This window comes from Equus caballus, chromosome 15, assembly GCF_041296265.1.
Source record: "Equus caballus isolate H_3958 breed thoroughbred chromosome 15, TB-T2T, whole genome shotgun sequence".
Classification (NCBI taxonomy): domain Eukaryota; kingdom Metazoa; phylum Chordata; class Mammalia; order Perissodactyla; family Equidae; genus Equus; species Equus caballus.
This window is the reverse complement of record NC_091698.1, coordinates 52,496,899-52,520,924: the sequence shown is the minus strand read 5'-3', so window position 1 is coordinate 52,520,924 and position 24,026 is coordinate 52,496,899. Positions and strand designations below refer to the sequence as shown.

The 24,026-nt window shown below is 44.0% G+C and overlaps 1 long non-coding RNA gene across 1 annotated transcript; it reads right to left on the bottom strand.

The window, feature by feature from the left end:
* Positions 1-277: 277 nt before the first annotated feature.
* Positions 278-20,500, bottom strand: LOC138917853 (uncharacterized). Its single transcript, XR_011426424.1, has 2 exons — positions 20,283-20,500; positions 278-6,257 (listed from the first exon to the last, which is right to left on the bottom strand). It is a non-coding gene; the product is annotated as an uncharacterized lncRNA (long non-coding RNA).
* Positions 20,501-24,026: the final 3,526 nt, after the last annotated feature.

Genomic DNA, 24,026 nt, shown 5'->3' with positions numbered 1-24,026 from the left:
CTCAATCACGAAAACACTCAAACACAGAGAACAATCTGCCAAGGAGCTCTGAATAATATAAATCAGTGCTTCCCAAAGTGTGATCCTAGACCAGCAAGCAGCAGCGCCACATGGGAACTTAAAAATACAAATTTCCAGACCTCATCCTAAACCTACTAAGTCAGAAATTCTGGAATGGGGTCCAGCAATCTGAGTTTTAGCAAGACCTCCAGGGGATTCTGATGCTTGCTAAGGTGTAAGAACCACTGATATAAAGCAGTGAATAATTACCTAATTATTTAACATTTAATGAATTTATTAGTGGGTACCTTTGTATGCAAAACATAATGATACTGGTTCAGATTATTGGATATGAATTACATTTTCCTTCTCCATCACAACAATGTAATATAAATAAATAATGAGTTATTTGTTAAAGATCCAAAATGAATACATAGAATGCACAGAAATAAATCTACATACACAGTAGAAAGAATATGCACATGGGTTATGCCTTATGTTTTCACTTCTCATAATATACTTTATCATTTCTCAACTTCTCTTCTTCTAAGTTATGGGGTTTTTTAAGCCTCATAGGCTCAAATACTTAATTCATAGGCTTTTCAGCTTTCTTACATCATCACAATCTATATGAACAACGTAGACAGGAGGCGTGCTTCTACCAGGAGAATGAGATGTGTCTAGGGCATACCTTCCACCCCGGATTTCAACAACCTCAATGCTGTTGTTGGAGCAACAACAATTCTACGATGGAATGATTTTTGATTCACATAGTGAATTTTGAGTAAAAGTGTTGCCAAGTCTTTATAGCAAACATTTGGAGAGTGAGAGTTCCAATGGTGATGGATATCTAATGACGGAGAAACAATGGGTCTCCCTCTTTGAGGAAACTTCTCCGTTGGATAGATGGACGCTGGCCTCAATTCTGGATGCACCCATCTCCAGTGAGCTCATTTCAGGAGCTCTCACTCCCTGGAAGAATTAGAGACCCTCCCAACCCATGTGTTCACAAAACTCTCCCGGCAGTTGGGTCACCTGGCCTCATTTCTGATGCAAATATCACAAGCGCTTCCTCAGTACAGGTCCACAGGGAAACGCTGGGCAAGGGTTTATCTTTCACTTTCACTTGGGCGCTTAAATGAAGAACTGGGAGCAGAAAGAAGTCAATTTGCTGAATCATTACGGAGGCCTGTAGTGTCTGAATGTGGAAGGGCAGAGACAATTCAGAATGGGGACACTAACTTCTGTGGGCTTACAATTTAGAGGAGTTGTAATAGAAATTCTGAAGACCCAAGTCTTTTGTTTCCTGGGGAAGGCTGTACCCACGATGTAACATCTCTCATTTATTATGTGTTAAAACAAATAATTACTAACTATGATTTAATACTTTACCCTTACAGATAATCATCATAAGGAATGCATTGCATTCTTAGGATGTTTTTACTCTGTCAAAAAAACTTCTGTGCTCACCACTTCCCACAGGAAGCTGCAGAGTGAGGGGTGCTCACCCTGACACTGCTGCTGTCAGGCGGCCTCTGGGGGTGAAGTTCTCTGGAGGGGGTCTTCCCATTCCAAGTCTGTGGTCTGGGATCTGGTTGGACACCTTCCTCTCCTTTCTGGGGTGGGAAAACTGTGAGGGGCTGTGCAAATGGGTGGCTTTGGCAGCTTCTCCTGATGAAGAAATCAATGGTGCCAGTTTTTTAGGCTCATCGAGGAATGTGTGGTATCCACTTTTCCACCTGCCCCCTACTCCCATGCCTATGTCCTAGAAGTAGGAACTTTTCTTGCTTTGTGGGATAATAAATAGGCCTTTATTTTCTAAAGTTCAGGCTCAGGTTGCAGAGGGGTGAGATGAGGCTAAAGATTAAAGGGCAGATATGATCTGCCAAGAGGAAAAAAAAAGGACTCTGGAGATAGAGGATCCTGGAACACAGTAGTGAGGCCAGCATGCACCCCCTGTAGATCTCTGGGGGCCTCAAGACCTCAGGGAGGTTCTTTGTGAGCCCCATAAGTCATGAAGGGTTTCTCTGAACCCACTCAGGGCAGCAGGTGGTGGGACCAGCTCAGCAGCCTATCCTGCAGCAAAGGGAACAACTGCACTGCTGGCCATCCCCCTGGGCCAGGGATCTGGTTTCTCACAGCTCTTGGCGTCATGTAAACTCCAGGATCTCCAATGGGTCCCATGGAGATGAGGGCCAGCTCCAGTAATGGCCACACAGGACTTCCCATCCGCTGGCAGGTGGGAGCTCACAGTTGAATGGATTAATTTGATTTTTTTAAAGAAGAAATACAATGTTTCTTGCACTTGAATGTTGCAAAGCAAATTTATACCTTTTAGACTAGACCATGCATAAATGCCACCCTGCAACTCCCTGGCAACTCAGAGCCATTGCAGGAAGGGCCACAGGGAAGGGACCCATGGAGGCTCAGAGAACAAAGTCCTCTGAGGAGGCGAAGAGACTCTCTCCTTGGCCAAGAATTTACAAAGAGGGAGACATACAGGGTACAGGCAAAATAGAAAGGACTCCGCTTATCACAGGATAAGGGAGGCTGCCAGTGCCACGTGGGATCTGGGAATTCAGAGAAAGCGAGGCAAGCAGTCAGGGCTGTGGACTACGGACTTACAGTCTACTGTGCTCCCCTCAGGGCTAGAGCTCCACGGAGGACTAGGCTGGAAACAAAACACTCCAAGAAGGCTACCCACTTCTTCAGCCATTACAGTGAGGTAACAGGCTCTCCCAAGATGGAGAATCTGGCTGTATAGGAGGAGGAAGTGACACTGACTCACCTACTAACCATATAATTCACATCATTGTATATTCTTTTATGTTCACTAAACTGAATGTGACTGTGTGACAAGAGCTTGAGGGAAGAACATCTGGCTTAGTGTGATGGGTATTCCCAAATACTAAGACACTGTCTAAGGTATATGCTCACCTACGCCTCTCTAGGAATCAACCATGTTTGTACCACCCCTTGCCCACTGCTGATTGGACCAGGGGAGGTCACCTGACCAAGGATGGGCCAATCAGCTTCCCTTTCTTAGGAATATGGAATTGGGAGTGAGAGACTGCAAGTTAATCTCAACGTGGGATTCTAACATGCCAAGTAAACTTGGGAGCCATAGAGAGAGAAAGGCAATGAGCATATTTCACTTTGTGGGCCAGAGAGACAGAGACACCAGGCTGTAGAAAGGATGAGGGTGAAGCAGAATCACGGTGAAAAGCAGAGACAAGGAAGAGTCCCACTGGCCTTCCAGGTCCTGATTCTAGTCCTCCCTGAGACCTCTTAGCACTCCTGCCTTTGGGTTCTGAGATATACCCTGGCATCCTTAAAATTCTCCTTTTCTGCTCAAGCTAGCTATTATTGGTTCTGTAGTTTACAACCACAGAGTCCTAACCAACCACCAGGAATAATACATACCAAACCAAGAAAGTCAGTGATCAGCATACTGGTTTTTTTTTTTTTTTACTGTGGTAAAATATACATAACATAAAATTTATTACTTTAGCTATTTTAAGCTGTTCTACAACCATCACCACCATCCATCTCCAGAACTTCTGGCCATTTTCTTAACCAGGTCTTTCATGATGCAAAGGTTGATCACTACAGTTCTGAAGCACGAGCTGAGGTGGTGATATATGCCAGTGCTGGAGATGGCTCTGCGATTCCTTCATATTAGTTATATTCCTAATTTGAGTTTATCATCAGGTGACTTGCTTCTTCCTCATCATTTCAGAGTTTAGAAAAAAAATGTGGGTACTTGAGGTTCCAGTTAACCCAATGTTCATTGTAAAAATTTTGGCTGTTTGATAAAATTCATTGACAATTGCTTTGATTTAATATCCTTTTGCTAAACATTGCAAATGGCTTTCCACCTAGATCTACACCCACATGATCCCCGTTTTATACAACACCTTCCTTCAAGGAGTTTATAAGCAGTCCCTTAATTTTCTGCTCCTTATAACTATGCCAAAATATACAAAATTTGTATATTTCCAGGGATTTCAAAATAATATACAAAAATAATATTTAAATATTCTCAGGGATTAAGAAGCATAATATCCCTTGTCTTTTGCACATAATTTTGAAGATAGATTCCCACTGTGTGCAATGGTTAATTATATGTGTCAACTTGGCTGGGCCATGGTGCCCAGATATGTGCTCAGGTATTATTCTGGATGTTTCTGTGAGGGTATTGTTGGATGAGATTAACACTGAAATCTGTGGACCTTAAGTAAAGCAGATTTCCCCCAGCTGTGGATGCGTCTCATCCAACCATTGAAGGCCTGAACAGAATAAATGATGAAGCTTCACTGGGCAAGAGGGCATTCCATTAGCAGATGGCCTTCAGACTTGAACTGCATGGTTTGGACTTGCCAGTCTCCATAATCTCATGAGCCAATTCCTTAAAATAAATCTCTCTATATTTATACACACATCCTATTGGTTCTGTTTCTCTGGAGAACCCTGAATAATACAACATGTTATACTTTTTTTTTTCCACTTTGCTCTTTTCCTTCACAGTTAAACACAAAAGTCAGCTACTATAAATAAAACAAATATCCAAACTGAGGTTACCTATTCCTAGCATGCAGAATGCCTAATGATTTCTATCTTTGCCTTAACTGAATCAAGTCTGAGCTCTTCATTTTTTATCACCAGGGTGAGCATTTTCATTTTTCCACTTTATATTTGTTTTCTAAAATAACCACTGAGATGTAATAAAATTTTAAAAATTGTCCCGAAACTTCCACAGTGACAAAAAATGATGCAACTGCAGAAGAGAGCAGTTGGCTGGCAAGCAGCTCTGCCGTGTGATAGCTGGAAATGTTCATTTCTGTCAGCTGATGCATGAGGGTCTGAAATTGGCATATAACTCTCAGTTTGGAAGTGTCAGAATATAAAAGGGAAGTTTCGGTTGTTTTAAAGCCCAACCATTGAAGTTGAGAACAAGCTATGCTATGTGGCAGTGAAATATAATAAGTCCACAGCTAACTCTAAAGCCAAATTTGACAAGCGCCTGTAAAGGAGACAAGGCAGGACAGTGAGAGGGTGGAACAAGGACACATCAGCTCTGCTTTCATGGGGAGGGGTCCTAGGGAGGGCCCTTGGTCTGGGCATTAAAGGATGGGGAAAATTTTGACACATAGATAGGAATTATTGGGGTTTTAAGAAGTCAAAGAAATAATATCCTTTTTCCCTCCCTCCTGAGTTTTGAACTATTTGAGATGCAGACACAAGAGTCTGCAGATGGAAATTAAAATATCACTCATTATCTATAAAGCCATCAAGATAACACGGCTAAGTTCTGTGGCCAAGTGGGTTTACGAAGACTTACTCTCTGAATTAGACACACTCCCCAGTCCGGGACCCAGTTGGGTGAAAGCTTTGTCCTGCACAGCAGAGGTGCCGACCAGAAAACAGGCCTATCCCAAGAAAGGAAGAGGCTGCGCCGTATGCCCAGATCTTTCTCTCAGAGCCACCTACCAGATGCCACCTCTGAGAGGAAGATTGAGAGAGAGGATGGAGAAAGGCCAGGAGTGTGGCTCTAGGTAGATGCTTGCACAGGAAACGTGAGGGGTGGGGAACAAATGTCCCCCATAACCGTATCCAGCTATTTGTTCTCCCAGTGTGTTGAGTTTCTCCGTCAAGTCTGCTGTCAACTAGGGATGTGGCAATCTCTCTCAGGAAAGAGGAAGAGGCAAGCTTCCTAGACGGTCTTGCTCCCACCCTCTGGGACTGAGATCCTCTCAGGACTGCCACCGGGCAGTGTACATTTTACCCCCAGGAGGCTCTGGAATGGGTCAGATGAATACATTAAGTCAACTGTGTTCCAGTTTTGTGTTGCTGCACAATAAACCACTCCAAATTTAGTGTCGAACAGCAACAGTCAATTAGTATTCTCTCTCACAGTTCTAGAGTTGACAGGGCTCAGCAGGCAGTTCTCACTTGGGTTCTCTCAAGCCCTCGTCTCTCAGACAGTAGCTGGGGCCAGAGTATTGCAGTCTTCCTCACTCACCTGTCTGATATCTGCCCCGGAAAGACTCACACAGCTGGGGCTCCTTGGGCTTCTCTCTGTCTCTGTGCGACCTCCTCACATGGTCTCTCTTGCAAGGGGCCTTCAGCATAGCTCAGGGCTCCAAGGGTGCGTGTCAAAATGAACAGAGAACCAGGCAGAGGTGGTATCCTCTTCTACGACCAAGTCTCAGAAGTCGCCCAGCAACACTTCTGCTGTCCTCTGTTGAGCAAGGAGGCTGAAAGAGCAGTCACAAAGCAGAACACAAAAAGTTTAAGATGTGCGGACACAGACTCCCCCTCTTCATGGGAGAGTGGCCAGGTTCTAAAAGAGCACGTGGGACTGGAAATAGTGTTATGGCGCCATTTTCTTTCTTTCCTTTTTTCAAAAATTGTGGTAAAAATATACATAACAAAAAGTTACTGTTTTAACGACTTTCAAGTATACAATTTAGTGGTTAAGTTCATTCACATTATTACGGAACCATAGCTACCATCCGTATTCAGAACTTTGTCTTCTTCCCCAAACGGAAACTCCGCCCCCATTAATCAATAACTCTCCATTCCCTCCCCGTCCTAGCCCCTGGTACCTCTATTCTACTTGCTGTCTGTATAAATTTAACTATTCTGGGTACCTCATATAAGTGGAATCATACAATAGTTGTCCTTTTGTGTCTGGTTTAGTTCACTGTGGGGCCATTTTTATAAAATGCAATTTGCCATATGCTCCAAAGTCAAGTTGTACCCCCAGCTTGAAAATTCACTGCTTATTCTAACTCCCATCAATTCCTTGATGCCTGGATAAAGCTGGGTTCTTCAGTTCCTCCAGGATCAGATGTCTCTCCAAGAATGGACCTCAGAAGTTAATAAGACACAGGAGATTATTTCAGCACCACCTATAACACTTTGGCTTTTAACAATGTTCCCAGGGATCAGTCCCATGGCCGAGTGGTTAAAGTTCCCCGTGCTCTGCTTTGGCAGCGCAAGTTTGCAAGTTCTGATCCTGGGCACGGACCTACTCTGCTCATCAGCCATGCTGTGGGGATATCCCACATAGAAAAAAAGAGAGAAAGATGTGGCTGGCCCCACGGCCCAGTGGTTAAGTTCTCATGCTCCATTTTGGCGGCCCAGAGTTTCACCGGTTCAGATCCTGGGCACAGATATTGCACCGCTCGTCAGGCCATGTTGAGGCAGCGTCCCACATGCCACAACTAGAAGGACCCACAACTAGAATATACAACTATGTACTGGGGGGATTTGGGGAGAAAAAAGCAGGGGAAAAAAATTAAAAAAAAAAAAGAGAGAGAGAGGAAGATTGGCACAAACGTTAGCTTAGGGCTAATGTTCCTCAAGCAAGAAAAGAGGGAGATTGGCAACAGATGTCAGCTCAGGGCAAATCTTCCTCACCAAAAAAAAAAAATTGTTTCCAGAGAGAATGATGTTCCCAGAACCCAATATTTAGTAGAATTTAGACTCAACTACTTTGTCAAAGTCTAGGGCAGAAACTCAAGGTGTTCTGAGGGAAGGAAGATAAACAGGGAGAAGGCCTTCTTGGGTCAGCCTTGTCAGAATGACACTCAGTCGTCCTGAGCACTGATACTCCATGGCTTGCAGTAGTAAGACAGTTTGTAAAATTATTACCTTTAGATACCTGTAATCAAGTGTCTATGGAACACCAAGGCTCTGGGTGATGCAGTATTTGATGCCATAGATCATTTTAACGAAATAAAGAGTGTAATGCTTCTAACTGTGTTGGGGAACACAGGGAAAGAAAATGATGAGCTTAAGACTTCAAATTCCCACCTCAAGGTCTACGTTAAGGACGTGGAAGTGCCAATGACTGGCCTGAAAGAGGTCCTAGTCTCCTGTAGCCACAGGGAAACTAAATCCAAGGTCTAATCCCAGGGTGGCTGAGTTACAACACAAAGGGAATTCCCAACCATGTAATACCTCTTTTGTTAAAGCAAGGGCATTGATTGGAATGGAATGAACCCTGAGAACTGGGATGGGGATATATGAGCAAATTCTAATGAAGCTGGGGACCTTAAGCCCCAAATTCTGTTGAGCCTTCTTTGCCAGTAGGAGCAGCACTTCTACCATCTGAGGATGTTGATCCTCCTGGTAATGATCCCGTAATGATCCTCCAAAGGAACTACCCCCACCACCTCTCCTTCTAGACCCATAACTAGACTCAAGTTCCCAAAAGTCCCATAAGATGAGGTACAAATTATGATCCATGAGGAGGTGTGATATCACACCAAGAGAATTGTATGATTTTGCCCCTTTATATAGACAGAAACTTGGGGGATATGTGCGGGAATGGATCTTAAGGATGTGGGATCAGAGTGGAAGGAGTATAAAATTGGGTCAGGTTGAATTTATTGATGTAGGCTCAATATACAGAGATTCCAGATTCAATGTTTGCTTGAGGGGCCAGGAGTAACTAGCAATTCATTTGTTTGATTGGTTGACCGAAACCTGGACCAAAATATGGTCTACACTAAATTAGTGGAAATGCCAGAACTTCCTTAGAATGGTGCAGAGCAGGGGTAGGCAAAGTTTTTGTAAAAGTGCACATAACAAATATTTTAAGCTTTGGAACCAAGAGGTAGAATTGAGGGTATTATATAGGTACTTATATAACCAGAGAGAAAATTTCTGCCTCAGCCCTCCCAGTTTGCGTGGAGTGGGTCCTCTTGGGTGGTGAGCAGCTTTGTGCCCATTTGCCAACTCAACACAGGCATTTTAGAAGGAAGACCTGCTGGCCCAAGGGGGAGGGACCTGGCAGTGGGGAAGGGCACGGGGTTGATGCACTGTCAGTCTTACTCCGCTCCAATAACACCCAGATTCCTGCCTCTCAGAGAGCCTGGCCTTGTTACCTGGAGTACCTCATTGGAAGCAAGGTGACTTGCCCAGCCATCAGCTCTCAGACTGAGATTTGACTGCTTGTTGCCCAGCAATTACCAATTGTAGAGTCCCTAACATGTTGGTGGTGACCAGTAGGCCCTGGGCAGCAGCAAGTTGTGGCCACTGGCCAAGGAGGCAGGCTCTGGGAGTAGAGTGGGGAACAGGAGTAGGGGAGATGCAGCACTGGCTGGCTCTAGCAGTCCCCACTGGTACAGGGCTGGATCTGGCCCACAGGCTGTACTTGCTGGTGTTCATAAGCTCCCAGGCAAATTCTGCACATAGGTAGGAGTGGTTAAGAGTTTAGATCCGGAGTCAGATGGGCTAGATTTGAATCCTGGTTCCACCATCTACCAGCTGTGTGATTTGAACAAGTTACTTAATCTCTCCAACACTCAGTTTTCTTACCAGTAAAATGATGATCATAAAGGTGTCTATTCCATAGGATTGTTGGGAGAATTCAGTAATATAAAACTTGGTGTCTTGTATATTGTGAGGCCCCATGGAAGCTAGTCAATATTATTAATAGCTTTGATATGTGAGTCATGTTGGAAAAATTGTTAAGGATTTGTTGTTTTAGGGGACTCCACATCAACATGAAATAACGAATGTGGTAAGATAACTAAATAACAAAAGTAGGTGAGACAGGCCTTTATTCAAATCTCCTTAAATTATGATTGGTAACAACTGGATAATAGTTGCAAAAGTTAAGAAATGGTTCAGTAGAGATTCCTCAGAGATGCTAAGAACCAAAATACCAACAATGGAACACACAAAGTTATGGGCTAAAAACGCCATCAGCATTTTGCTCAGTAAGGAACTATAAGGCCTAGTCAACATAACACTCCACTTGGAATCACATCCCATCATCAGATAAGCCTGATATTGTTAACGATAATGCTTTATATGCAAGGAACAAAATATGAAGACTCTCTCCATCCCCGCACAAAGCCCCCCACCACTGGGCAGGCCTCCATATGCCTGGGCCAGGCAGCCACGCAAGCGTCTGGAAGGCTCACAGAGCACAGAGCACTGCAGTTGAAGCAAGGACTTGACTAAGCCTTGAACCCCAGACTTGACTGAATCCACTGATGTGCGAAACCCAAAACCCAACCCCAGCACTGCCATGCCTCATTTGCCTCTCGTCTGGGGAGGAGATGTGATGTGAGATGTAATTGGAGGAATCAAGTTTATACCTTGTAAAGCCCTAAAGCTTAGAAAGAAAGTTCAATCATTTTGGATGAATTTTTTCCCCTAAAATGTCTTGCCTATTTTCTGGCCATCTTAAATATGCCATAAGAAACCTATTCAATACCCTGTTGACATGGATGCATTGTCACCTTGAACATCCATGCCATCACTACAGGAGGTGAGACTATTAAGGCTATTTTCCCTTACGCTAACTGGCCCCGGAATACTGTTAGTTCAGACCCCTTTTTCCTTCGTTTATGCTTACCCTCTTACCGTTTCCTCCTTTGTTGACACTCACCAGTTGTTATTCTCTAACCTAACCTATACCCTGGCTTTTACTCCATCCCATTCCCATATTTCAATAAAAAGGTGACATCCTCTTTTATTCCTCTTCATTGAAGATATATTTGCTGGATCCTGAAGTAGATGTAAGTTTTGATCCCAACCCCCATTCTCATAACAGCTGTGTGACACGTGTGTTAGCTGTTTAGTATTTCCTTTTTGTCAAGTTTTGACAAATTTTCAGAATTGAACCATTTTGCACCACCTCCTGTGCCACCACCCTGACCTGAGTGCTCACCTCCTCTCACTTGAGTAATTACGAAGGCCTCCCAACAGGTCTTGCAGCTCCTCTTCTAGAATCCCTGGTACAGTCTTATTCTTTACCCAGCAGATCCCTTCAAACAAGTCAAATCAGAACCCAAACCCTTCAACAGCCCTCCACGTCACTCACAATAAAGGCCAACGTCTTCATAATGACCTACGAGGCCCGGCACAATGTGGTTCTCTCGACACCTCTCTGACCACAGCTCCCATTACTCTCCCCTTGATTTGCTTCCCTCCAACCACAATGGCCTCCTCACTTTCCCTGAACACACCAGGTACATTTCCAACTTAGGGCTTCTGCTGTGGCTGTTCTCTGTGCCTGGAATATTCTTTGCCAAGATACCCACCTGGGTAACCTCATCTCCTCCAAGTTTTTGTTCAAATCTCACTTTCGCAATGAGGCCTATTGATTTAATACTGGCCCACCTCTGGGTCTCCTGAGCGTTTTCACTCTGTTCTCCTTTTTCTTTTTTCCATAGCATTTTCCACCCTCTAACCTATTACGCAGTCTACTTCTTTATTAGGCTTATTGTATACTGACTCTCTTAGCTAAAATGTAAGCTTCACGAGGACAGATATTTTTGTGTTTTATTTTCCTCACTGTTGTAGCCCAGGTGCCCAGTATAATGCACATAATAGACACCCAATAAATAGTTATTGAAATGATTGGTTGAATTAGTGAAGACATGAATTACTATTTGGGGCTAGAATACAGGATCACAGTTTTCTTTCTAGGATTTCTCTTTCTAGTATTTGTTGGGTGAAGCTGAATTGTTGCTGCCTGGTTTTGACTGATGGTATCAGGTGCTAACTAAACCTGACTGTGGGGTGTTGTGTTTGCATTAGCATAAAGAACGTTTTCTGCAAGCACTATCAAAAAACTCATGATTGCTTTTCCATGAATGTGCTATATTTTAGTTACACCTCTTAAGTATCATTATGCTTATCAAGTTTTTCATGAAATATTTTGCTTTTCTTTTCAATGCTTGAGTTGTCACAATCTGGCCAACGGGAGTCCCAGAGATCATTGCAAGCATTTTTGCTTTTTCACAATGAGACTTTCTAACCTATTTTGCTTTCTGTGCCGCAAACAGAGCGTCATAGAGTCAGCTACTCTCCCAGGAGCCTTGCTTCCTTTCAGTAGAAAATAGTTTTAGAGACCAAAATCAAGCTGCCACAGGGATTGTTCCCTAGGAACGCAGGTAGAGGCAGCATCGCCACCAGACCACTTTATTGACAGACAGACATGGTATATCTTTAAAAGATTCCATTAGTCAGGATCCAGCCAGGAAAAAAGAAATCACACCAGGAACTTCCACCGGAAGAGATATAATACAGGCAATTGATTACCAAGGTGGTTAGATAGCTGGGGGGAAAATCAAAAAGGAATGCTGAGGTAACCCAGAGGTTAATAACTGAGAGATTAATAACCCAGCAGCTACCACTGGGCTGGGAAGCAAAAGGGAAGAGGTGGTATCACTAGAAACCAGGAGGCTGATGCCCAGACCTCTCTCCACATGCGAGTGCTCAGTCCTCCATGAGAGGCACAGCTGGGTGAGGGCTGACTGCTGGGGAAGGTGTGGCCCGGCTGATGCTGGCACCTCCGAGGGGCTGTGCAAGGCTGATGCTGAGACTGCAGACAGAAGGTGGTAGCTGTAGCTAGAGCTGTCTGTTGCTGCCAGCCGTCTCCCGGCAGGAGGTAGGAGCAGGAAAGAAGCCCTCCCTCCTTTCTTCTGCCCTCCCTTTTCCCACCAGTGCCTCCCAGGACCACGGGAAGCCAGCTGGCAAGGGAATGAGGGGAATGCGGCTCAGCCCCAACATCACAGAGTAGAGAAGGGCGTCCTGGAGGGGGGCCACAATAGGTGGTTAACCAGAACAAAGGTCATGAGGTCACCCAGACTTTCCAATTAAACTCCAACTTCTTTAAATTCTTCTCTAAAAAAAAATCTTGTTCTGGTATAAAGGATTGCCTGAGTTACCAGTTTCTCCATGGGTCATATAATTTCTTATCAATTTTAATATAATATCAAATATATATGTACATACATTCATGTGAACCTATGTATTTAAATATCAATATAACATCAATGGACACTATTACTTAGTAGTATGCATTTATATTTTACTCAGAGTCTGACCTGGGCTAGAATTACATTCCCTTTCTCTCTCTCTTTCTTTTATTGTGGTAAAATATACATAATACAAAATTAACCATTTTAACCACTTGTAAGTGCACAGCTCAGTAGTGTTAAGTATATCCACATTGTTGTGCAACCAATCTCCAGAACTCTTCATCTTGCAAAACCGAAAATCTATACCCATTAAACAACAACTCCACATCCCCCTCCTCCCAGCCCCTAGCAACCACCCTTCTAGATTCTGTCTGGACAAATTTGCCTACTCTAGGTACCTCCTCCAAGTGCCATCATACACTACCTGTCCTTTTGTGACTGGCTTATTTCACTTAGCATAATGTCTTCAAGCTTCATCCCCGTTGGAGCATGTATTAGAATTTTCTTCCTTTTTAAGGCTTTTTAATATTCGGTTGTATATATATACCACATTTTGCTTACCCATTCTTTCATCAATGGACACTTGGGTTACTTCCACCCTTTTGGCTATCATGAATAATGCTGCTACGAATATGGATGTACATTTCCCTTCTCTCTTACAATCCTTCTGTAGCTTTTTGATCCTCATTCAACAGGAGTGGTTCTTAACAATGTCAGACCTAGCACCTTCTTTCATCCCAAAATGAAATTCATAAGTAATATAGCCTAACTACCACTTAATTTCGGGAAAATCAGTATAATAAAATGACATATGTCTCACCATGAGCAAATACCTGGGAATGATCCCAGGGGATATAATGAAATAATCAAACATTTGTGCACAGCACACGGTGGCCACAGCCGCAAATGTAGATTGTCTCAGGAGCATCGTATTGGTGATTCACACACCACAAGTAGTGTTGCTCGTAGCATGATTTCCTAATATGGGAAACCAACACTTAGTAAAGTTTGAAACAAAGCAATCTTTTTTCAGTGTCCACAATTGTAGTCTTAGAAATTCAGCGCATGTTCACATTGGGCAAAAAAATATTTGATGTTTCTGTGTAAGATAGAATTAGGTTCTCGGCTGAGATCATTTTGAACAGATTATTCCCCTTGTGGATCTCAGATAGGATACTGAAACTTCGTGAAGGACACGAGATGGTTTGTTGTGCAGGATGGTCCAGTGCGTTGCAGGATGTCTGGCATCTTTGGCCCATGCCCACTAAATGCCAGTAGCACGCCCTCAATCATGACGACAGCCAAGAAACGCCCCCAGACATTTCCAGAATGCCTCCTCAGAAGCAGTACCGCCCATATAAGATCTGCTGTTCCACAGTAAGTAGAGAGTCTATGCCTCTAGGAGTTCAGTCTTACCACAATAACGCTGTGTAATCGTGGCAGCCATCAGAAAAAAAGCTTACAGGCTTATTAGTCTAATTGGCCAATTAGTGTGCTCTGAAATCCACTGCCAAGTTTGTGCCAAGGCCGTACTTCCCACAGGTTGCTCCCAGGCAATGGCTGAGTGCAGTGGAGATACTACGGGAAACCTGCTCCTGGAAGGATCGAGACTCCTCTGACAGCTGACTTTGGCTTGAGGTTCCCTGGTAGCCTTGTTGAACCTTCCTTAGACTGCAAACAGTCTAGGACATTTCTATCCAACCTTCCTTCCTGCTCTCCTTCACTTGGGGTTGGACTTGCATCACCTTCTGACAGCTCTCCTGGCTTGAAGCTCCCTCCCTATTTTCTCTCTCATAGGTATTTCCTGTATAAAATCCTTGTATGTTATATCCCATCTTGGCATCTGCTTCTTAGAGGACTTGGACGAACAGAGGAACAGTGAACCACAAAACCTCTGTGGCGCACAACAGTAAGTGTTTGTTGCTTACGTTTCAGGAGGGGCCAACTAGACTGCTCTGCTGCTCTTGGCTGGGCTTGCTCCCACATCTGGGGTTGACTGGCTGGTAGTTACGCAGGATGAACTCCACGATGATAACTGGGGACTCAGCTGTACTCCACGTGTCTCTCATCCTCCAGCAGGTTAGCCCAGGCATGTTCTAATGGCATTGGCATGGGCATAAGAGAAAAGCCCGATGTATGAGCTTATTTCAAACTTTTGCTTGCCTCAGGCCAGCTATACCCATCAGCTAAAGAAAATCAAATGGCTGAGCCCAGACTGAGTTGGAGGGCCTGAAAAGTAGCATGACAAAGAGTCAGGACATAGGGAGAAGTGAAGAATGGGACTATTTTCATAATCTACCACAACGTCCCTGCATTCTTCTTATTAGCAAAGGACCGCTCTTTCTCAGTTTTTTAAAAAAATATAATCTCTCTTAAAATATTCTATATCACATCATTGTAGAATCACTTATTGTTAGAGAGGAAGTCTGAAAGGCTGAGTATTTACCCAAAGACTTGAGCTATCCACATGAGGCCATTTAAACTGGAAAGACTGCCAGCACAGTCTCCATCAAGTTAAAGCCATTTTCTCCCCTCAATAACCCAGGGCTGGGACTGCCCATGACAAAGACTGGATCTGTTACAGACAGCAAATAATCTACATTTTCTTTGTACATTAGAGTGATTGATTGAATTTTCAAATCCCTTCCACACAAAAGTAGAGAAGTTCAGACATTATTATTTTTTAAATAAATTTGAATGAATTCAGTTATCCCTATGATAATGTCACTTACTTGCAAGGCCAGCATTCTTTCCTAAACAGGAGGAAAATCTGTTGTGCTACAAGGTGGGTAGCCAGGAATTACATCTAAGCCTCGGCCCACCTGGGGCTGTGGGCACTGTGTATGAGCATCGTTTGTCATGTGTGTCCTAGCGGAAAGTGAGTGGAGAACCACAGTTCTAGCCACCGTGACCTCTCACGGCTCCAAGCTTCTATAATCTATTCCTTTCTACTATGGTTGCTCAAATTGTTACCAAAACCAAAGTGGGTTCCCTCCTGGTGAGTTATATCAGACTCTCCACCAGAAGTAGTTGTCTCGGGGTCAGCCTGGTGGCACAGTGGTTAGGTTTGCACATTCTTCTTTGTCAGCCCAGGATTCGCCAGTCTGGACCCCGAGTGTGGATATGGCACTGTTTGGCAAGCCATGCTGTGGCAGGTGTCCCACATATAAAGTAGAAGAAGATGGGCATGGATGTTAGCTAGGGCCAGTCTTCCTCAGCAAAAAAAGAGGTGGATTGGTCACAAATGTTAGCTCAGAGCTAATCTTCTTCAAAAAATAAAGCAAAGAGACACATTTTGGGGCTGGCCCAGGGGCGCAGCAGTTAAGTTCACATATTTTGTTTTGGCGGCCTGGGGTTCACCCAGTTCAAAGGCCATTTCCTCCAGGCAGTCTTCCTTGGTCCTTTCCCTATATGGAAGAAATCTTCTGCTCCTTTAAACTCCCATAGGAGTGTTGTCTGCCTCCCTCTAAGGGCACCTGTTATTTATTAGAACAGGATGTTAAGGGGCTGGCCTGGTGGTGTAGCGGTTAAGTTTGCACGTTCTGCTTCCATGGCCCATGGTTCGCTGGTTCAGATCTAGGGTGTGGACCTACACACCACTTGGCAAGCCATGCTGTGGTAGGCATCCCATATAAAATAGAGGAAGATGGGCACGGATGTTAGTTCAGGGTCAGTCTTCCTCAGCAAAAAGAGGAGGATTGGCAGCAGATGTTAGCTCAGGGCTAATATTCCTCAAAAAGAAAAAAAAAGAAGTAGTTGTCTACAAAGTAAAGTATATTTGCAGCAGATAAGAGACCATGAGGAATCATTTCCAAAGTCATGGTGTCCCTGAAGAAAGGGAAGCAGGGACATTTATTCTGGATGGGAAATGAATATTTAAAAGGGAGAGGTGGGTATTCGCTTGCACAGGCTCAGTTGGAAACACACTTCCACATACTGCAGGTTGTGGTAATAAGGCCTAAGCTCCTCCTGCAGAGATCTTAGCATTATACATAAGGCAAAGGTCATAGGCATGAGGCTTGGTCTGGTTCAGGGTGGTTGGTGTTTGCATCTCCTGAACATAACAAAAGGAAAAAAACCAATTTGGAACAACAATTAAATGCTTCCCAACCCACCCTTGAGTTCCTCAGGCAACCAGTCGGTGACAAAATCTGTTGTGCAATAAAGTCAAGGATCTCCATCATTCATTCTTTCTTGAAAAAAATTGTTTTGTAATTTGAAAAATTTTTAGCCTACAGAAAAGTCTTAAGAACAAAACAATGAACACCCACACAGTCCTCACCCAGTTTTGCCAGCCGTTAACACCCTGCCTCCTCCACGGCATTGCTCTCTTTACATTTACACACGTTGCCCCTTTACGAAGCCATCCAAGAGTGGTGTGCAGACACCATGACATTTGGCCCCTAAATACTTCTCCACCCTCTCCCAAGAATGAGGCCACTGTCCTATCATCTAGAATGTTGTTGCCACACCTAAGAAACTCAACATTAAGTTCAACATACCATCCACACGAAATTTCCCTAGTGGGTCTCAAAAGTATGTTTTAGTTTTCTTTTAATCCAGATTCCATTGCATTGGTTATTATATTTCATTAATCTATTAACTGGAAGAGTAAAAAGATATGCAGATACATACCTGGATTCCTATCCCAGAGCTACAAAACCAAAGTTTGTAGGGTTAGAGCCCTGGAATCTATCCTTTTTAAACTTTTTCTAGATGACTCTGATGGGAGTCAAGTTTGGAGACCACTGAGTTCTACTTGTAAGGTTAGTTGTCTTTTCAGGTGTCTAGGGCTGTTTCCCAAACAGATTTCAGTGAATTCCAGTGCCAGGCATAAGAAATTCTTGGCACAACTATAACTCATTCTAGTTGATATCCACTTCTTCTCTACGCTCGCCAGTCCCCTTCCCCTCCAAGCACACCTGCTTCCACCGCTTAGCACTGTGCTCAGTAATGACGACTTGATTGACAGGTTTTGAAGGCCTAGCCTAGACCTTATTTTGGAATTCCCTTTAATTCTAAACTCTGTTAATGGAATGCCCTCATTAATACTTTTTGATTGAGTAATCTGCGGGAGGTGAGATGAGGGAGGGGAGGAGTGGTTCATTGCAATGCAGGTTCCTAGGCGCTCCTCCAGGCTCAGGAATATGCATTTTAATCAGCTCTCCAAGTAATCCGTACTCCCCTTTTTTGTATTTCACTCTGTGGGCTTTGCAGAGTGATTTACTCTTCTTAAGCAACTCAGTAAACATCTGGTTGTGTCGTTGAATTAAATCCCTACCCTTAGGACCCTTGCCCACAAAACACAGACACCAAACTAACTTGATATTCTCATCTTTGAACTCATCTCTGTCGATGCTTTTACTTCACTAGTCCTCTCTAAGAAGAAAATGTCAGTTAATACAGTTTTAGCTTTTCTCTAAAACCATAGAAACAGACATCTTAGTTCTGTTTCATCCTGCCTTTTACTCCTGCTCTGACCAAATTCCCTTTTAGTATTGACTCAAATTGTTTATCTGAGTCTGGGCCTGACCTTTTGGTTCCAGGAGCATTCATGGTCCCCTTTTTCCTTTTTGGTGGGTAGAGGTGACACTGAGGGGAGCCTAGGGGGAGGGGTGCAGGTCACAGTCACCAGCACTGTGATTCCAGTATGTCACCCCGTACAGAGTTGTCCACCAGGGAAGAAAGAACTTATTTATGATTTTGGATTTTCACCTGACTTGCTCTGTTTGCTCAGTAACCTGATCTATTTGAAAGACAAATATTCTTTTTTAAAAATCACATTGCATTGTCTACAAAGCTGTGTTTTGCTGACGTGGAAAGAATTAAACTGAAGGGTAACCTTTTTAATATAATTGTTAAACTACCTGGTGTCTCTCAATAAAGGTAAAGAAGTACTCTGGAAAACAAACTGGCCTGTGATGAAGGATATAATTTTCCTTTTTCAATCTCTTCATGGCAGAAAATAATTCCGACTACGTGACCTAATGATGCCACTAGCAATTCTAGTGAAATAATATGGAAAATACTGAACTGTCATCAGATGTGAAGTTAGAACTGAGATAAGCAGAAGCCAGCATGTGTGTATAATACAAACCACCTACCGTACGTAAGTACATGGGGAGTGATAAACAGTCACGTTGACAAGGTAGGAAAAACATCATTCTTATCAGTTCATTAAGTAAAAAGTCCATAGCATTGCTTTGATGAGGGAAACTAATTCTTCTTCCTGATGGATGATGCAGTCATGGTTTTAACAACATGATTAAAAGATGCCATAGGAACTTTCTAAAAGTCTTTCAGAGAGACACTAGAGCTTGGGCGCTTCTTAGGTGTGCTGCGCCGCTCTAGAACGCATTCACTTTGAAACTTTAAACATGTTACAGAAGATCAAAGACAGCTGCAAATTCTTTGCTACTCTCCCCCTTTTAGAGTTGGAGTCTAATTCTCCTCCTGTGAATTTGGGCCGGCCTTAGTGACCTCCTTGACTCACAGAATGTGAAAGAAGTGATGTTCTGGAACTTCTGAGGCCAGATCAGAAGTCTTACAGCGTCTACCTAGATTTCTTAGAACACTCACTTTAAGAGAAGTCAACCACTATGTAAGAAGTCTGACTACACTAAGATCACCATGCTGTGAGGAAGCCCAAGCTAGCCATATTGATGAGAGATGCCCAGCCAGCCCCAGGTCTTCCAACCACCCTACTCCAGGTGCCAGGCATGTGAATGAAAGAGTCATGCTGGACATTCCAGCCTCAGTAGATGCAATGTGTAAAAGAACCGAAGATCCCAGAGAATAGCCAGAACCGAGGCCACAGCCATATGGCCCCAGTTAAGCGATCTCAGCCATCTCCAGCCATTAAGCCACCCCAGCTGAGGCTCCACTCATCCTGGAGCAGAGATGAGACCCGATGCTGTGTCCTCTCTGAATCTCTAGCCTAAAAACTCATGAGTGCAAGAAAATGGTTATTATTCTATGCTGCTACTTTTTGGAGTGGTTTGTTATGCAGTTATAGATAACTGGAACAGATGTTGAAGAGAGGATAACACAGCGTAACACATAACTCCAAAACTTGGGGGGTTTCAACACCACATTTCCCTTTTTTTTTTAAGGGTTTCCAATTAGGTTTTATTTTAGTTTCCAATATTATCAGCAATGATACAGGAGTAATTCAGGCAAATATATCATCTTAAATACATCGGAGAAAAAACTCACTGTGTCAAGCATGTCTTGCACTCCAGCAAATGAACATAAAAACAGAGAACAAAGTTAGCAGCATTAAAGTGCTTTTTGCGTAACTTCTTTCAGAAAGAGTCTCTCCCTCAGTGTTATAAATTTAACCTTACTTATTGTAAAGGAGCACAAAATTCCATTCATTGCCCAGGGGCTACATTCAAAAAATTCATGTTTAGTTATTCTAAATAATTTTTCCCCAAAAAAGCACAAAATTCATTGGAATTATGTAACGCTGATTTCTCCCGACACACTGTGTGAGATGACTACCATCCAGGCCTGGCAAACACTCACAACATCCTCCCACCGCACACTGACCTTGGCAAAGTCCATCACTTTGTTCGCACAACGGGGCAGACGCTGTGAAGGACAAGAAGGCACCTGGAGAGGACGCCACCTGTGTGGCCACCCACCAGTGAGCGGAGGCCACCAACTCATTTCCCCGAAGCCGAAGGCGGTGAATTCAAGAGTAGGACAAGCCCCGCCTCTCAGCCTGAGCCCCACCTCTTTCTGGGACAGAGGTGCTGCTTGTTTCTAGGAAGTTCTCTGACCTGCTCTGCAAAATCTGTTACCCAAAGACTGCTTGTCCCAGACAGTTAACGCCTAGGAGACAGAACCCTGCCCCCACTTCAACCAGTAACAACCCCCAAACTCAACAACGGGAAACACTTCTTAAAGTCAACACAAGGCCAAATGAGTGTCAGCTGGAGGCTCTGGGGACCGGGGCGGGGGAGAGGACAGGTACGGGGCTGCCCACACTGTCTCCTTGCCAACTGCAGCGTCACTGGCACAGGAGCATTAGTCCAGAGGACTGGTGGCCAAGGGCAGCTGGGGCCAAGGCGGGGGTGAGGAGTGGGGGCACGTCCCTTAAGGGATATAACAGGGATGCAATTGAGCTAGTGGGATGGCAGCTCTCAGCCACCACGAGCCCCTCACAGAGCGAGGTCAAACAGAGGACCCTGTTCTGTCAACACCACATTTCTTTTTCTCGCTCATAGGTCTGTGCATTACCTGGGGTGCTCTTCTTTAGGCTGTGAGGGAGCTAGGCTTGCTCAAGGCTGCAGGCTGGATTCAGACACACTCTGTCTTTGTTCTGGTGCCAGGCTAAAGGGACAACATCTATGTGGGGCACACTGAATCACATGTATGCAGGAGTTCAAGTACAAGTCTGCAAAAACATTTTGATGTCTCTGCTTGCTTCACATCCACTTACTCCAAGTGGCTAAGTTGGTCACGTGGTCAAGCTCAAAGTCAAAGGGGTGAATAAGTATACTCCCATCCAAGTGGGAGAAAGAAGAGAATAAATACCTGCTGGAAAATAGTCTAACCTATTGAGAGATTCAACCATCAGATGATGGTGGTGGAAATGGTAAGTGGTGCCAGACTGGACCACTTGTAGTATTTCTATAATTTGGTACTTATACATCTAGAACCCTGAGAGAACACCTACAAGCGTTGCGAGGGAAGGTGTCTAAGTACAAGAATCAATAATTTTTTTGGTACTAAATACCTAGAAGCAGGAGGCATGTAAAATTGTGAAAAGACACAAGAAATGTGATGGAAGAGCAAAAGGAGAGGGCTTAAAAAAAGAAAGGAGAGACAAAGAAGGCAGCAGGTGAAACCCTTTACCAACTCTTGGGGAGGCCAAGAGCGAACACCTGTTTCCTGGTCTGCCTCACAAGTAGGCAGAGCAGCCACAGGGCAGCCAGTCCCTGAAAGAAGCCCCAAGAGACCAGCTCCTCCTTAACAAGAGGTTTTGCTAGTTCAATGACAGATACATTCGGCATGGCATAAGGCACCCCCAAACACTACTCTCCCACTCAGCAGCTCACTTATGTCCAGTGAAGGTGCCAATAGAGCAGGGAGTTCTCCACTCCCAACTGAGGATTAACCATTAACACAGCTCTGGGGTGCACGAGAACAGCACAAAAAGCTATAGGCAGCAAAGCAGGGTTGGAGCAGGCGGGATTAAGAAGGGCTTTGGGAGAGAAGTGGTATCTGAACTGGGACTGGATGGAGGGGCAAGAAAATGCAAAAGGACCTCAGAGCCCCATTTATGTTGCATGCATAGAGGGCACAGGCCTGGAGAGTGAACTGAGGCCAGATCACGGCGGGTCTTGAATGCCACACTGAAGAGTATATTCTTTTTTTTTTTTTAAAGATTGGCACCTGAGCTAACAACTGTTGCCAATCTTTTTTTTTTTTCCCTGCTTTTTCTCCCCAAATCCCCCCAGTATATAGTTGCATATATATATATATATTTTTAGTTGTGGGTCCTTCTAGTTGGGACATGTGGGACACCACTTCAACATGGCCTGATGAGTGGTGCCATGTCCATGCCCAGGATCCAAACCTGTGAAACCCTGGGCCACTGAAGCGGAGCATGCGAACTTAACCACTTGGCCACGGAGCCGGTCCCTGAAGAGTATATTCTTAATTCAACGGGAGCCACTGCAAGCTTTTGAATATTAAGTGATATGAAGGACTTGCCCTTCAGTATATTCTTTCCTGCTTCTTTATTAACAGAAACCCCAATTTTTAACTGTGTATATGCCTGTGCAAAATAACGATTACATTTCCTATTTCTCATGCAGCCAGGAGTGGTCATGTGACTAAATTCTGTTCAATGAAATATAAAGGAAATAGTGTGTGCAAATTTTAGGAAGTGTTCCTAAAGGGAGAGGGCATTGCTCCTTCTTTTTTTTCCTGCTGGATGGGAGCTGCATCTAATCCTGACCCGCATATTATTCATTAAGGATGACTGGCCTGAGGCAAGGCAAAATGGAGGATGGTTGGAACAAGAGGAACATTGGAAGCGGGAAGGCTAATTAGAACATTGATAGTCAAGATAAAAAGTGAGGAAATAAGAACTGAGCCAGTATGGTAGCAGTGGGAATGGATGGGAGGGGTGGTTGTGATAAATATTGCAAAAGGAGTGTCTGTGGGACTTCGCAATTGATCAGATGAGAGGAGACACTAGAGAACGAAGAATCAAAGGTCACTTTGAGGTTTCAAGCAGAGGTGACCGGGCGGTCAATGATGTTGATAACAGAAATAGGAGAGTCAGAAGGATGAGCAGGCTTGAGGAAGCCAAGCGCGTGTTCGGTTTCGGACATGTTGGATTAGGATGCCAGCAGGATACCCAGGTGGAGATGGAAAGCAGGCAATTGGAAATTCATTTCTGGAGCATGATTTGAGAGTCCTTTGCATAAAAGTGGTAGTCAAAACAAAGAGAGGGGCTCGTTGGTCAAATACAGAGTGTGTCTTAGAAATTCCTCTTTCTTCAGTGCACACAGAGTAACAAACTTCTTTCTGCAAAACCAGATAAAAATATGTACAGCTTTTCACCTGACACTACCCCCTGCCTCCCTCAAAAAAAAATCCGACAGGCTCCAGCCAATGGCTGGCTGGCTTGCCAGCCTCAAGCAGCTAATCCTCACGGTCTCCAGATTTGCACAGCTCCTCCAAGTTCCTTACCAAAGTGTTTTGATTTGCACAAATATCTGGTGTGACATGTTTTAATCTTAAAACATGATTCCTTTTCAGCAAGATCTATAGTAAACTACCTTCCTCCTTCGTTCAGGTTAACCACACATAAGAAGACTTCCTTTTCACAGAAGTCTTAAAAAAACAATTTCTTTCAAAAGCAGAATGAGAAAATATAAAAATCTAATAAATGTGACAGAGTAAAACGACTCTGTAGAGGTTTCTCTTATATCTGCTGTGACCAGAGCAGATATTAAAAGTTGAAATAAAAAGGAAATGAGGGGCCAGCCCTGTGGCATAGTGGTTAAGTTCGCCCACTTGGCTTCAGTGACCCCAGGTCCCGGGTAACGATCCCTAGTGCCGAGCTATGCACCGCTTATCAAGCCATGTTGTGGCAGGCATCACACACATAAAGTAGAGGAAGATGGGCACGAATGTTAACTCAGGGCCAGTCTTCCTAAAAAAAAAAAAAAGAAGTGAATCAAATGTGAACATTAAGGAACCATCTTTGCAAGCTGGCTAAACAGCTGTCTGCACTTTCACTAGACGGCTGAGCGCCGGCGGGATAGAAGAGGT